The sequence below is a fragment of the Thamnophis sirtalis genome, unplaced genomic scaffold, assembly GCF_051295495.1.
Source record: "Thamnophis sirtalis isolate CommonGarterSnake01/CBP01778 unplaced genomic scaffold, rThaSir2_p1.2 scaffold_6, whole genome shotgun sequence".
Taxonomy (NCBI): Eukaryota; Metazoa; Chordata; class Lepidosauria; order Squamata; family Natricidae; genus Thamnophis; species Thamnophis sirtalis.
The window spans coordinates 87,531,765-87,547,175 of record NW_028261386.1 but is presented as its reverse complement, the minus strand read 5'-3'; positions in this window follow the sequence as shown (position 1 = coordinate 87,547,175).

The following is a 15,411-nucleotide window of genomic DNA, read 5'->3' as shown; positions in this document are numbered from 1 at the left end:
CCCTTAGGGAAAAGGGCGGCCTATAAATGTCAATAAAATGACTAAAAAAAAAAATGACTAAATGACCGAGCAGCCAGTTCTCAGAACAAAACGCCTCCCCACCACTGCTGTCCTTCCACCAAAACGGAGGGAGAGAGCTTGCACGGTCCGCCGCATGCCGCCCTTTCCCAGCGCAACCCCTCTCGGCACCGTCCCCACCGACTGCCAGGCATATCCACCTCTGAGCCTCTCCGCGCAGTCACCTCCTTCCCTGTCGCGCCCCCACCCCAAAAACAAACCACCAGTGCTCCTCCCGCTCCCCCACTCCCCAGGCCTGCAGTGCCCTGAAGCGCGCCTCGCTCATCAGCTGGACGCCGCCACGCATTTCCCCCCAAAGTTCTGCACGTGAGGGCTCCACCCAGCTTCTAGCGCCGGAGACTGCCAGAGCCCGAGAGCCAAGAAGGAAAAGACCGGAGGGAAGCGCGCTCCGCCTCCAAGCCCAAGACTTGTCAGCAGCTGCCCGCCTCTGAGTTCTCGGCGGTGGATGGGCAAGAGGAAGCAGGCAGGCTAGCTCGGAGCACAAAAACCACCCTCCGCGCCGCAGCCGTGTCTGGATCAGCTCTCTGGAATTCTGCTCACTTTCTGCCTACTTTCTCCTCCGCTGGACCCCAAAGTTCAAATCCTCCCTGCTGGAGGAATTCCACTTATGGCCTCAGGTCTATTTACCAGTTAGAGGGTCTGGAATTGACCGTTGCCAGTTGGGGGGCGCAGAGGAACCCAGCAGACAGACGGGAGACCGGGGGAGGGGGGAAGGAAGAGATCTCGTCCAGAGTAAAAAGAGGGAAAAGTGGAGAGCCTACCCTAGACGGGATCTCTTCCTCCCCCATCCCCCGGTCTCCCGTCTGGCTGCTGGGTTCCTCTGCGCCCTGCGATGCCCATCTGGGTTGGCTTCCTTGGACACTCAGCCTCCACCCCCACCCCCACCTTCCCTCTGAACAACTGTCAGTTTATTCTTCACTACAAACAAACCACGGGGAAGCCGGCATCGAGTTTTTGGTGACTCCGAGGTGCACTAACTGAAATGTGGTCTTCCTTCAGTCTCTGCTTGGAGCCTCTGGGATGATCGTTGCCGGGTGGGGGAGGCGAGGGCGCAGCTGAGCCGGGGAGGCAGAGATGAGAAGTGAGGGCTAAATGCAAAGCGCGCCGAAGAGAGCAAGCGAAGCATCCCCAAAGCGAAGGACTGGCGGGAAGCGCTTGGCCAGTATGTGAGAAGGCAGGCTGGAAGTGGCTGCGGAAGGGAAAAGAGGCGGCCACGGGTATCGGTTCTCCTTGCGGTAGATAAGGGAGGTTCGTAGCAAGGGTCCGCCGGCAGGTAGGCGGGGAGGAAACAGAAATGGCCGAGCCCAGGGAAAGCACCGGGGAAAGAAGAGATCCCGTCCAGGGTAGGCTCTCCGCTTTTCCCTCTTTTTACCCTGGACAGGATCTCTTCCTCCCCCCCCCCCCGGTCTCCCATCTGTCTGCTGGATTCCTCTGTGCCCTGCGATGCGTGGTGCCTCATGAACATGGGTGGTGGCGATGTGACGCCTTTGCAGGTACCTCAGTTGCCCCTGATCGTGGGTGGATCTCAAATGACGAGGAACTCAATAATCCTGGCACATAAAGCTTTTTCCCCCTCTTGGAAACTGAAGCTCATTTTAAAAAAAGGGAAGGGCGGGCAGCTTCACGTGAGTGAGTAACTCCGGCGGTGGGAATCAGGAGGCTTCGGGTGGGCGGCGGCGCTTCCCTTGCAAACGGGGATCAGCGCACTCGCCGCCTCCCCCTCCCCCAGGAGGAGCTCTGCAGCGGGACAGACAAATGGAGGGGGAGATCGCCCCTTCCTCCTCCAAGCCCCCAAACCCCGTCTTCCCTGGCCTGCACCCCTGCGCCCAGGCTCCTTTGGGTTTGGGGGTAATCCGAATGGGTGGAGTGGGGGATCCCTGGGGCGGAGGCCTCCCGGTGCAACGGTCTTCCGTAGCTCTGGAGCGAACCTTCACCTTCCCCGCCCAGGATTGCAAGGCTGGAGGCCTCGGCAGCAGCCACCCCCACCCCCAGCCGGCCAACCCTCGCCCGTACCATGAGTTTACCGGCCAGGTATCCATTGAGCTGGAGGGCAGGCACCGTGGCTTCCTCGTGGCTAGTCTCACTGCTTTCCCCGGGCTCGGCTCCGTTTCCTCCCTGCCCATTCTCGCTCCCCCGACCTGAGGCCTTCGCCCCGCCCAAGCCTACCTGCTGGCAGACCCTTGCTATGAACCTCCCTTATCTACTGCAAGGAGAACCGATACACGTGGCTGCCTCTTTTCCCTTCCGCGGCCACTTCCAGCTTGCCTTCTCACATGCTGGTCAAGTGCTTCCTGCCCGTCCTTCGCTTTGGGGATCCTTTGCTTGCTCTCTTCGGCGCGCTTTGCATTTAGCCCTCACTTCTCATCTCTGCCTCCCCGGCTCAGCTCCGCCCTTGCTTCCCCCACCCACCAACGATCATCCCAGAGGCTCCAAGCAGAGACTGAAGGAAGACCGCATTTCAGTTAGCGCACCTCGGAGTCACCGAAAACTCGATGCCAGCTTCCCCGCTGCGACTGGCGGGGATGGCGATGAAAGCTCGGGCTCCGCTCCTCCGTCTGGGGCTGCAGCTAACAGGGACGGCCAAGCGCTTTCCTCAAAAACCCCGCCTTCCACACACACCCGGCTTCCAAAATCCGGGGAGTTGCGGGGAGGGACGATCTTCTTCCCCTCTCTCAGGTTTCCCGGTTCCCCCCCCCCAGTTCCTCTCATGAGTAGCTCGCAAGGGAAGGCCTTCCCTTCCTTGCTAAAGGCCGCCGCCGCCCACCCGAAGCGGCGAAGCCTCCCGATTCCCACCAGCACCGGAGTTACTCACCAGGGCAGTGCAGCAAAAACAAAGGGCGAAGGCAAAATGAAATGTAGACTCGTGAGAGTCACGACTCACGCCTCGTGCGTGCTTAAAGTTTTCCATCCCAGCCAGCTCACTGATTGGCTGGAGTCCAGGCCAATCAGTGAGCGGCAGGCTGGGCTGGCTTAGATTTTTAGTGTAGATAGAATAGATTGGGGAACGGAACGAGCGAGCTAGCGGCAGCTGATGATGGGCGGGGGAGCCAGCGAGCGCCAAAATAAAGCGGGTTTTTTTGAGAAGCGGGCGGGACATGGGGGAAATGATGAAAAATCATGCCTGTCCCGCCAGATGCGGGACGTCTGGTCACCCTAGAGTAGATGTATATTTATTTTGAATGAGTTTAAATCTTCATTACCAGTTGAACTGAATTCTAGGGAACTGAAGAAATTAATGAGAGTTTGGTCAAACCTATATGAATTATCCAGAGAACTGGTGAATTGCTACATGGCTTGAAGAGCAAACTATTATGTCTCTTTTTATAAACTGCAGATCAATCAGTCAGGGAAAATTTTATAACAGATTTATAAGAAGGATTGTCTCGTTTCCTGAAGTACAAGCACCTCTCATCTTCTTGCAGGTATGAAAACAAATTAAAGCGCTTATTTCCATGTGGTTTTGGATTCAAATGATTGGCTGTGTGTACTTATCTAGGTTTTTGTTTGAGGTTTTGTTATTGCTTTTCATAAATTGTTTGGTTTGTGGCATTTTGATAGAAGTATCCTGACTACCTTATTTATTAACATGCTTTTGGTTTTCTTTTGTGGATGTTCTATACTGCCCAGTGGAGGATTTCAGATATTTTATAAATGTATCAGTCAATGTATTAGCATATTGAAAATGACCAATCAGCATAGATTTTGCAAGATCTTACTGACCAGCCTAATCTTATCCCAAATTTTTAACTAGATAAGTTCCTTCATAAATTATGGGGATATTGAAAATATCATGTACCTTGAGAAAAGCATTTCCAAAATCTGCACGTCATTCTACTTAGCAAACTAATTCAGTGTGGTCAGAAATGGGATGTCAGTACATGGATACATGATTAACTTGAATATTGTACTCTACTCATCAATGGTTCCCCATCAAACTGATGCGAGGCAATGAAGGGTGCTCTAAAATCTTAGATCCTCTATCGTCAATATTTTTACTAATAACATTTGACAAAGCAAGGGAGGAGAATGGTGCTTATCCTAATTGGCACTAGTTATGGGAACCACATTTTTGATGGATTCAGAGAAACTGGAGCAGATCTAGACAAGAACAATAAGGAAGATTAGCAGACTAGAAACCAAAGAAATTGAAGGAGCTAAGTACTTTTAGCTTTGAGGAAAAATAATTGAGTACTTTTCAACTACCTGAAAGAATGTCACATACGATTCTTTAACTTACAATAGCAGTTAGTGACAATTCAAAGTTACAACAGCACTTTAAAAAGTGATTTACAACCAGTCCTCACACTTATAACTATTGCAGAAGCCCCAAGGATACATAATAAAAATTTGAGTGCTTAGCAACTGGCATGTATTCATGATAGATGCAGTCTCCTGGGATCATGTACTCACCATTTGCAACCTTCTCAGCTGATTTGTGACAAGTACAGTCAATAGGAAGCCATATTCACTTAATGACCACATGATTCATTTAACAGCTGAAGTGACTTGTTTAAGAACCACATTAAGCAAATCACGCCTTGCTTAGGAATAGAAATTCTGGTCTGTTTAAAGTCAAGGACTCCCTATAGTGTGCTTCTCTTTAGAACTCTTCCCATCTTGTTTGTGTGTTTCCACCTCTATTCTGTCATAACCAAGTCATAACCACATTGGCAGCAGGGGTGGATTGTTGCCAGCATTACTGCTGGTTCAGTGTGTGCAAAAATTTTGTAACTCATTAACCAACCACATTCAACGTGTAGTCCTTAATGGACTGCATCTACATGGAGGGAAGTATGCAGTGGGTACCCCAAGGCTCTGTTTTAGGCTCAGTTCACCATCTTCATCAATGCTTTTGATGAGGAGATAGATATCTCAGGGAATGCCACAAAGAAGAGGGAATCAAGCTATTTTCCAAAGCACCTGAGGGCAAGACAAGAAGCAAGGGATGGAAATTAATCAAGGAGAGAAGCAACCTTGAACTAAGAAGAAATGACAGAACAATTAATTAGTGGAACATCTTGACTCCAAAAGTTGTGAATGCTCCAACACTGGGAGTTTTTAAGAAGAGATTGAACAACAATTTGTCTGAAATGGTATAGGGTTTCCTGCCTGAGCAGGAGATTGGACTAGAAGTCCTCCAAGTCGTCATTTCCAACTCTGTTATTCTGTTCTGTTCCATTCTGCTCTGTTCTTTTCTGTTCAAAATGGGTGGCAAAAGTATTTGGCTGCCATTATATACTGTCTATGTAAGGGAGAAAACAGTCATTCAAGCAACAGTATAACTATTTTAAGTACAACTTAATTTTGCTTCACTTATGAGTTGGGAACCAAATGAAAGCAGAATGATGGGAATATGAGAGGAAAATATATTGCTAGGTCAGGTTTGTACTGTTAAGTGCAAGTGGAAAAGTTCATTTCAAGGTTTTGGCAACAATAGGGAAATTGTTTGCCATGGACTTCTTCCAGATTATTTTTGGCAGAATTCAAAGTCCTGAATTTCAGTCTTACTCATATCTGCAGTTTATTTAATTTATGGCCCAATTAAATTTACATTATTCACCAACAATGGCATTTATGGTGGCTTAAAATAATAAAATACATATTAAAAATGGAACCATAAAATTAATTTTAAAACATTTATACCCTTCTATTATATTGAAATTAGCTTCTTCTTGCTAAGCTAACTTTAAACAATTTAAATCATTCCTGATCTTAAGCATAGACTAACTGGAATTTCTTGGTCCCGTATTTATTTTGTATATAGTCAATCCATTTTTTCCAGTCTCGTTTATATCTCTCATTTGAGTGATCTTTAAGATATGTCGATATTTTAGCCATCTCGGCTAAATTTGTAACTTTCAATGTCCATTCTTGAGTTGTAGGCAGGTCTTCCTTCTTCCAGTATTGCGCCACCAACAGTCTTGCTGCCGTTATTAAGTGCAGGATCAAGTTAGTCTCTACCGCTGTAAAGTCAGTACTTATACCTAGCAAAAATAACTGAGGGGTAAACTTTATCCTTCTTTTAAAGATATTTTGCATAATCCACCATATTTTTATCCAAAATGCCTTAACCTTTTGGCAAGTCCACCATATATGGAAATAGGTAGCATCGAGAGAACCACATCTCCAACATTTGGGTTGTAAATTCGGATACATAGAAGCCAGCTTTTTAGGATCTAAATGCCATCTATAGAACATCTTGTAAAAATTTTCTCTCAGGTTTTGAGCTTGTGTAAATTTCACATTTCTCACCCAAATTTTTCCCATGTATCCAACATTATTGGTTCTTCAATATTTTGAGCCCACTTTACCATACAATCTTTAACTAACTCTGTTTCCAAATTTATCTGTATTAATACATTATATATCCTCTTTATATGCATTAAACTTTGATCTCTTATTTGTTTAAATAAGTTGTCCTCAATTTGGACAAAACCAATTTTCTGATCTATTTTCCACCTGGCCTGTAATTGCCCATACTGGAACCATGTTTGAACTGCCTTCTCCTTTTTTAATACCTCTAAGGATTTTAATTGTAGTGCCCCTCCTTCCAAAATAAGAAGCTGTCTATAAGTAATTCTATCCTGTTTTTGTGCTATATTTATATTTTCAATTGCATGTCTAGGAATTGCCCACATAGGTATCTTATCATTTAATTTCTGTTGATATTTTTTCCAAACCCGCAGTAAAGCATTTCTTAAAATATGACTTTTAAAGTTTTTGTCCAGTTTTTTGTTAAATAACAAGTAAGCATGCCAACCATATACCAGATCATATCCCTCAAGGTTCAGTATCCTATCATTAGTTAAATTGATCCAATCACTAATTACAGACAACACCACTGCATCATAATATAGTTTTAAATTGGGTAGTTTCAAGCCTCCCCTCTCGCGTATATCTTGCATTATTTTCAGCTTTACTCTCGGTTTCTTTCCTGCCCATACAAATTTATTGATACCCTTCTGCCATTCTAAAAGATTTGCATCTTTTTTAAGTATAGGTAACATTTGGAAAAGAAATAAAAATTTTGGTAAGATATTCATTTTCACTGCCGCGATTCTTCCCAGCAAAGATAAGTGTAACTTCTCCCATTTTTTAGTCTCTACCTGTATACTATGCCAGAGTGGTTCATAATTATACTTGTATAATTTCCCATTTGAGATTGCAATATTAACTCCAAGATATTTAACCTCTTTGACTACCTCACATCCTAACATTCCTCCTAACTCCTCTTTTTGTTTAGTATTCATATTTATGGCTAATATTTTCGTATTCCCTAAGTTTATTTTAAAACCAGACACTTGACCATATTGATTAATCATATTCATTAAAATCATACTGGATTCCTGCAGTTGTTCCAATATTATAACCAAATCATCCGCAAAAGCCCGCACTCTGTATTCTTGCTGCCTAACCTTAATTCCTTTTAGGCCCTCCAAGCCCCGTATTTTATTCAGTAATACCTCCAAAGTTATAATAAACAATAGTGGGGACAAAGGACAGCCCTGTCTTGTACCCTTTTCAATTTGAAAGGATTCTGTTAAACTTCCATTGACTATAATTTGAGCTGTTTGCTGTTGGTATATTGCTTTAATTGACCGTAAAAAGCTATCTCCTATCTGCATTTTTTGCAATATCTTCAGCAAAAATTGCCAATTAACTCGATCAAAGGCTTTCTCAGCATCCAGAAATATGAACGCAGCAGGGATTTGATTGTTCTTTCCCAAGTATTCTAATGCATTAATAATTAATCTAACATTACTTTTCATCTGTCTCCCTTGTATAAAATCTGTTTGATCAGCGTGTATCAATTGTTGGATAACCAGCATTAACCTATTTGCTAGTATTTTAGTAAAAATTTTGTAATCTACATTAAGTAATGAAATAGGTCTGTAGTTTTTTGGTTGAGTAGTATCTTGATCTTCTTTGGGTATCAAAGATATAAAGGCTGTCTTCCATGAAGGAGGTACCTTACCTTCCATTTGAATTTTATTAAATAATTCTCTAAGAGGTTCTACCATTTCCAACTGTAAGTTTTTATAGTAAGCCGCTGTCAAGCCATCTGTACCTGGTGCCTTCCCTGACTTTAACTGTTTAATTACCTGTAAAATTTCCCCCGAGGTTATTGGTTGATTCAATTTTTGCCTGTGTTGTTCTTTAACTAAGGGTATTTTTTCTTTATCTAAGTATTTGTCTATATTTAAACCATTAATTTTATCCCCCTTATACAACTCTGTAAAAAATTCCCGAAATGCCTTTTGAATCTCATCCTGTTGAAATAGCTCCTTCCCTTTGTAGGTCAATTTAGATATATTTCAAATTTTCTTTTTTTTCCTAATCTGATAAGCTAACCACCTGCCAGGTTTATTTGCATTATAAAAAGTATTGTGTTTTGCGTATAACAAACTGGTGGCTACCTAGTCAGAGATCAACATATCAAATTGGGATTTTAATATGGTGATTGCTTCCTTGACCTTTGTATCGGCTGGATTCGTTGTTAACTCCAGCTCTTTCCTCTTAATTTCCTCCTCTAACTCTGTTCATTTTACCCCTTGTTTATGTCTATGTGATTTATTTATATTTATCAATACTCCTCTCATATACGCTTTGCTTGCATCCCATACAAATTCCATAGGTGTATCCTTATTCATGTTAAAAACAAAGTATTCAGTTAGCAATTTTTTACAATCATTGATATACTTTTCATATCTAAATAATTTTCATTCAATCTCCAAGATCTTCTTGCCTGTACCACCCCTCCCAATTCCAGCCAAACTGGGTTATGATCTGAAAGGACCCTAGCCGCAATCTTTGTCTTCTTCACCCTAGAAAGCAAATCATTAGTGATTAATATGAAATGAATCCTGGAAAAGGATTGATGTCTCTCAGAAAAAAAGGTAAAATCATATTCCTCTGCATTTCTTTCTCGCCAGATATCTCTCAGTTCAAAGTCATCCATCATGTCAAAAAAGGATTTAGGTAGTTTTGCTCGTATCTTAGTGTTTGGGCGAGAAATCTTCTTATCTCTCTTGGTATCTATAACACCATTCCAGTCACCCACTAATATACAAGACCTATAATCCAACTGTACTAATTTAGCGTGAAGATTTCTATAGAAACCGTCTTGCTGTTGATTAGGAGCATAAATTCCCAAAAACAATGTCTTTTTCCGTTCTAGGATTAGATCTAATGCAATGTACCTTCCATAGGGATCTGCTTCAATTAATTCAGCTTTCATATCTTTTCTTAAGTATACAACTATACCATTTTTCTTTTCCATAGCAGAAGCTACAAAATGTTGACTGAATCTTGGATTACTCAAATATTTTTGATCGGTTGATTTGATATGAATTTCTTGTAAACAAATTATATCATTCTTGAACTGTTTAAGATAGTGAAATATTTTCCTTCTCTTCTGTGGAGAATTCAATCCGTTAACATTCCATGTTAAAATCTTAGTTGTCATCTTTGGTTAGCTGAAGCTTTTTTAGAGCCTCCTGCATGGCCTGTTTAACCTTTGGCCTAGCTCCTCCCACGGCTTCTGAGGTTGTTGCTGTGGCTCCTTGATCGATAGCCGATAGTTGTTGTGGTTGTTGCATTTTAACTTGTTGCTCCATTCGTCTGGTAATCATACGGCTAGGTCTCTGTTCCTTAACACCTTGCGTTTCTAGAGGAGAGAGATGATCCATCTTATCTGGTAGTTGTGTGATTTGCTGTCTGTCTTGTCTTTCTTGTGATCTTTCTCTGGATCCAGAAGGTGCAGGATGTCCAACCTTCAAAATATTATGGTAGAAATCTCGGGCTTTCCATACGGAGTTGAGACGATATCTTTGCCTGTCCAGTGTAAGTATGTAAGTATGATGCCAAATGGCGCGTCTCATCTGTACTGTATCTAAGTTCTTCAACTAAAAAGGCATAATCTCTCCTGGCTCTTAGCATTTGAGGTGGTATCTCTTTCAAAACAGTCAGATCTTGACCTATACCCTTCTATTATAAAAGGAAAAAATGCACACATACGGCTAATACCTACACTTTATTATAACGCTTTATTATATATTCATTTATTTTGATTTTTTTCCATATTTTATATTAAAATAATTCCTAATCTATATACTGCATGTGATTAAATAGAGCATAAAATATAAAGGAATCAATAGAACAGAAGCACACAATTTTAGAATGTAAAGGTTAGGGACTGTTTTGAAAGATGTGTAATGTAATCTAATTCTTTGCTCCGTGTAAGCAATCTACTACTATATCATTCTCGCTAGATGGTCATCCAGTCTCTGTTTTAAACAACTCCAGTAAAAGAGGCAAAACTTTCTATTATTGCTTGTAGTATATTTTTCCTCAAATCCCATATCCTTTCTTGTAATTGAAACCCAATGTTTCTTCTTTTTCTGGAATAACACTGACTATTTCATCTTACATATAACAGCCTTTCATATACTTGAAAAGCAACTGTCCTGTTTCCTTATAGTCTTCTCTTCTCTGAGCTAAATATACCCAGTCCCTCCAGCCAGTCTTATAATTTTTTCCTTTCAATCCTTCCTTCTGATCATTTTGGTTGCTGTCCTCTGATCACATTCCACTTTGTCAATGTCATTCCTAAAATGCAGTGTCTTAAAGTGGATAGCAATAGCATTTAGACTTATACATTGCTTCATAGTGATTTACAGCCCTCTCTAAGCAGTTTACAGAGTCAGCCTATTGCCCCCAACAATCTGGGTTCTCATTTTACCAACTTCATCTTAGGAAGGATGGAAGGCTGAGTCAACCTTAAACCAATCAGAATCGGACTGCTGAACTGCTGGCAGTCAGCAGAAGGAGCCTGCAGTACTGCATTCTATCTAACCACTGTGCCATCTTGGCTCTATAATGGCTATAGGTATGACTTGCATCAATTAACAACTGGATCACAACCATAATCTGCCAACACAATCTTCCTTGCATCATGTATCTTTCAGAGAACCTTGTCCCATGTTGCTGAAAGCCTGCTGGGTTTGCAACAAAGCTTTGAAGAACTGTAGCAGTCAATAAATAACCAGTTCAGTTTCCTAGGATGAAATGTTTTATGGGCATAAGCCAATCTGCTAGTCAGCAGTAGCTTTCTGAATCAAGGTCAACATCTTGACCAAATTCAAGGCTTCCTTCACATATAACCAGGTGGCTGAGTTTTATAAGGCTATTTACAGATGCACTTGTGAACATGGTCTGATTGTTTCAGGACAATGGTCCCTTCTGAAGTTGGTTCTCTGAAGTACCATTGATGCAAATTGCCAAAATATGATGGATCATCTAGATTTCTATTTTGTGCACTCAAAAGTTGTGGTCAAGTTTTTCTCTCTGCTCCTGACCGAGGTGGCGCAGTGGTCAAATGCAGCACTGCAGGCTACTTCAGCTGACTGCAGTTCTGCAATTCGGCTGTTCAAATCTCACCGGCTCAGGGTTGACTCAGCCTTCCATCCTTCCGAGGTGGGTAAAATGAGGACCCGGATTGTTGTGCTGACTCTGTAAACCGCTTAGAGAGGGCTGAAAGCCCTATGAAGCGGTATATAACTCTAACTGCTATTGCTATTGCTATTGCTATTTTTGCCACAATAGGCACTTGTCCTCCTGTAATATCTACCTTTTTTGTAACTCACTATTATTAACTCCAATCCAGTGTCACCTAGTCAGGTATTATTCAACTTTTGAAATTCTCTTACTTGGTATATAGGATAGAACTTCAAGAAATACTACTGTAAAGAAATTAGGACAGCTTAGAGCTTTAGCAATAGAATCCACAGACCAATTATTGTCTGAGATGTCCTTGATAGGAAAATAGGGAACAAAGCTAAAAAATATTTCACAGTTTCAAATCAAAACATCACTTCCATAAAAGGGACATCCCAATTGCATTCTGCTGATAAATATAAGTTCTCAATTAATTTCAAATACATGTTACATTAATACTTACCCTTTGTGTCATCTACCATGCCTTACCCTTCAAATCTTTTAACTCCAGAATGAGTATTTTGCCTTATCATTTCTAAAAGATTTGAGTGCAATACTAGATTTTTTTTCAGCCCATATGTGTTTAATATTATCTGGTTGTTTAATATCTGCATGATAAGTGTGAAGCTATATTCTAAAATAATTTTCCCATTCTACAGATTGTCAAAAAGAACATTGGAAAGTTGAGAAGCACATGATTATTATGCTGATGGAAGTAAATATCCAGCAGCATTCTCTGTTCCAATTGACATTCTATTTAACGTTTCCTTTCAATTGATATTCATTGAGACAACTATCTACCAATCACCTTTCTTTTTTATTTATACTTTGCTCATCACCATAGCATCTGAGTGCCTTACATAAATCAGCAAATGCATAATCATTTGGTGGATATTTATGCAAATGCATTATTCATTTTCCACATCCCTTCAATCTAACAGTTTATAGGAACACTAAAAAAGGTAATCTTTCGCATTAATTCTGTGTGCTTTGCTACGGCACCCATTAATTATAACAACTGGCTTTTTTGTGCTGTATTTTTAACTTCTGCTTTTCTTGATGATAACCAAATTTCAGCTGTAAAAGTTAATAGGAACTATAACAGTGTTATGAGGATCTCAGCAAGGAAGCCATCTCATAAATGTAGTGAGCATTCCATAATAAATTAAGACAATAATGTATAAATATTTTAATTCATTTAATATTCTCATATTTATTAAAGTGCCAAAACTACAAGATCTGGAATGCAAACAATATACTCCCTGCTGCCAGAAACATGTGCAGTTCAGAGGAAGTGCTCATTGTAACATCAACAGAGGGAACGTGTGGAAAGATTGCCAGAAGGAGACGAGAAAAAGGAAGACAAAGGCTGAAGTACGAGCACACCTGCAAAACATAATGTCTGGATTCCCACCACATGCCAAGCCATAGTTTATTTTAAAATGGTTGATCGGACAAAAAGCAATTTGTTAGGTTTACACTATATATGCTAAGCTACAGACTAGATTTTGTAAGTTAGGTTCAGAGAAGATGCAATGCCAAAACAGAAGATATCACATTATGTGTTAGTTCATCCTGCCTCTGCCCCAGTGTTTCTTAATTTAATGTCATCTAGGTATGTGACATTCAGCATATGGTGGGGGTACTACAGAAACTGAAAACCAAAACATCTACTATAGTCAAAGATTCTGGAGGGGAGAGAGGGGGGAGGGAGAGAGAGAGAACAAACACACATGTTTGTGTGAGTATACAGTACATACAGTATATATACTATTTCTGGAGAGCTGGATTTGAGTTAACTTAAAGCTGACTATTTACTCAATATTTAATCAGTAGGAAATTGGACTTCATCATGTCCCCCTCCCAATTCCAGTTTAACCTGTTCTGGATGGGATAGTACCCATCCCAACTCATGCTCCCAAAACAGCATGTCAGCAAGAAAGAAACAAGGTGCTTTAACAGTAAAAAAACATAGTGAAAATCTGATTAATTGCCTGCCTTGAGGGTGGACTGCAATTTAAATATAACAACAATAACACTATTTGCATAATGTGATCCTATATGGGTTTACTCTGACTATTTCTCACTTATATACTGTATGCATACATGCATACATGCATACATGCATACATGCATACATGCATACATGCATACATGCATACATGCATACATGCATACATGCATACATGCATACATGCATACATGCATACATGCATACATGCATACATGCATACATACATTTTATTTATATGTGTGTGTATTTGTGTGTGTGTGTGTATGTGTGTGTGTATTGTGTCACAACCTCTGGTATGGGAGGGAGCATACTGCTTCCCTTTTCTGTCTATCAGCTCACCCTTTAATTTAATTTTAATTTAATTTAATTTAACCCTAGGAGCCATCCAGGCAGAAAGCCATTTTTTATGTTGCCTTTGTTACATTTGTGTTGCATTTGTGCTGATAAATAAAGGGAGACTAGTATAGATCTATTTCAAGCTATTTAGCTCTTATCAGCTCATCAGCTAGCCATACCCTTATTGGGAATCAAACCTGGGCTGTATTACATATCAGGCAGTTGTGTTAGCCACTGAGCCACGGGCTCTCCTCCTTTATCAGCTAAGCCAGGGAAATAGGTATGTATTGTGTCACAACCCCTGGTATGCCCAAATATGGTATATCCCTAGAGAGAAATCTTCCAGATGCCCCAAACTCTATGGCCTCCCCAAGATACACAAAGAAGGAACACCACTCAGACCCATAGTCAGCTCCATATGCTCACCTCTACAGAATCTTGCCAAATTCCTTGCCAAACAACTCCAATCCTATGCAGAATCCATCACCTCACACATACAAAACTCACTCCATTTCATAGAAACAATAAAGAAACAAAACCTACAACCCAGCGACCTACTTGGGAGCTTCGATGTCATAGCCCTCTTCACCCAAGTGCCTATAAAAGAAGCCTTGGCAGCTATCCAGAACAAACACAACCCCCCTAAACACATCCTGGACCTGACCAACCACTGCCTAACCAACACATCCTTCATCCATAATGGACAAAGATACAAACAGATAGAAGGAGCACCCATGGGATCACCCCTCTCACCCATCATTGCAAACTTATACATGGAACATTTTGAAACTAACGCCTTAGATAAATCTGAACACAAATCAAAACTCTGTCTTAGATATGTTGATGACACTTTCGTGATTTGGCCACACAGGAAAGAAAAACTGAACAACTTCCTCACACATCTCAACAGCCTACACCCCAAAATACAATTCACCATGGAAATAGAAGCAAACAACTAACTTCCCTTTCTGAATATCCTAATCTACAAAAAACCCAATGGCTCCCTAGACACATCATCTACCGGGAAAAAACACACAACGCTACTTAAACACACAATCCCATAACCACCCTACACAGATCAACTCTGTAGCCAAGACCCTCATCTCCGGAAGCCTAGCCAACAAAGACCACCTGAAAATTGAATTACCCACTCTCACAAACGTATTAATCTCCAACGGATTCCAAAGAAAAACAATTACCAACCTAATCCAAAGGGAGATTCCCCCAAAAAACCAAGACACAGAACAGGACAACGGCATCGCCCTCCTGTTGTGTGTGTGTGTGTGCATCAAGGCTGAAATCAGCTGGCCAGGTGCGTGCGCTGGAGCTGACAGGCCAACACCTCGCATGCCCTCAAAAATGGCTCCGCGTGCCACCTGTGGCATATGTGCCATAGGTTTGCCATCATGGATATAAGGGAAGAAGTAGATGCTGGGAGCAGAGGGGAAGACCCATTAATGCCTAAAATGTACAATACTGTACATTTG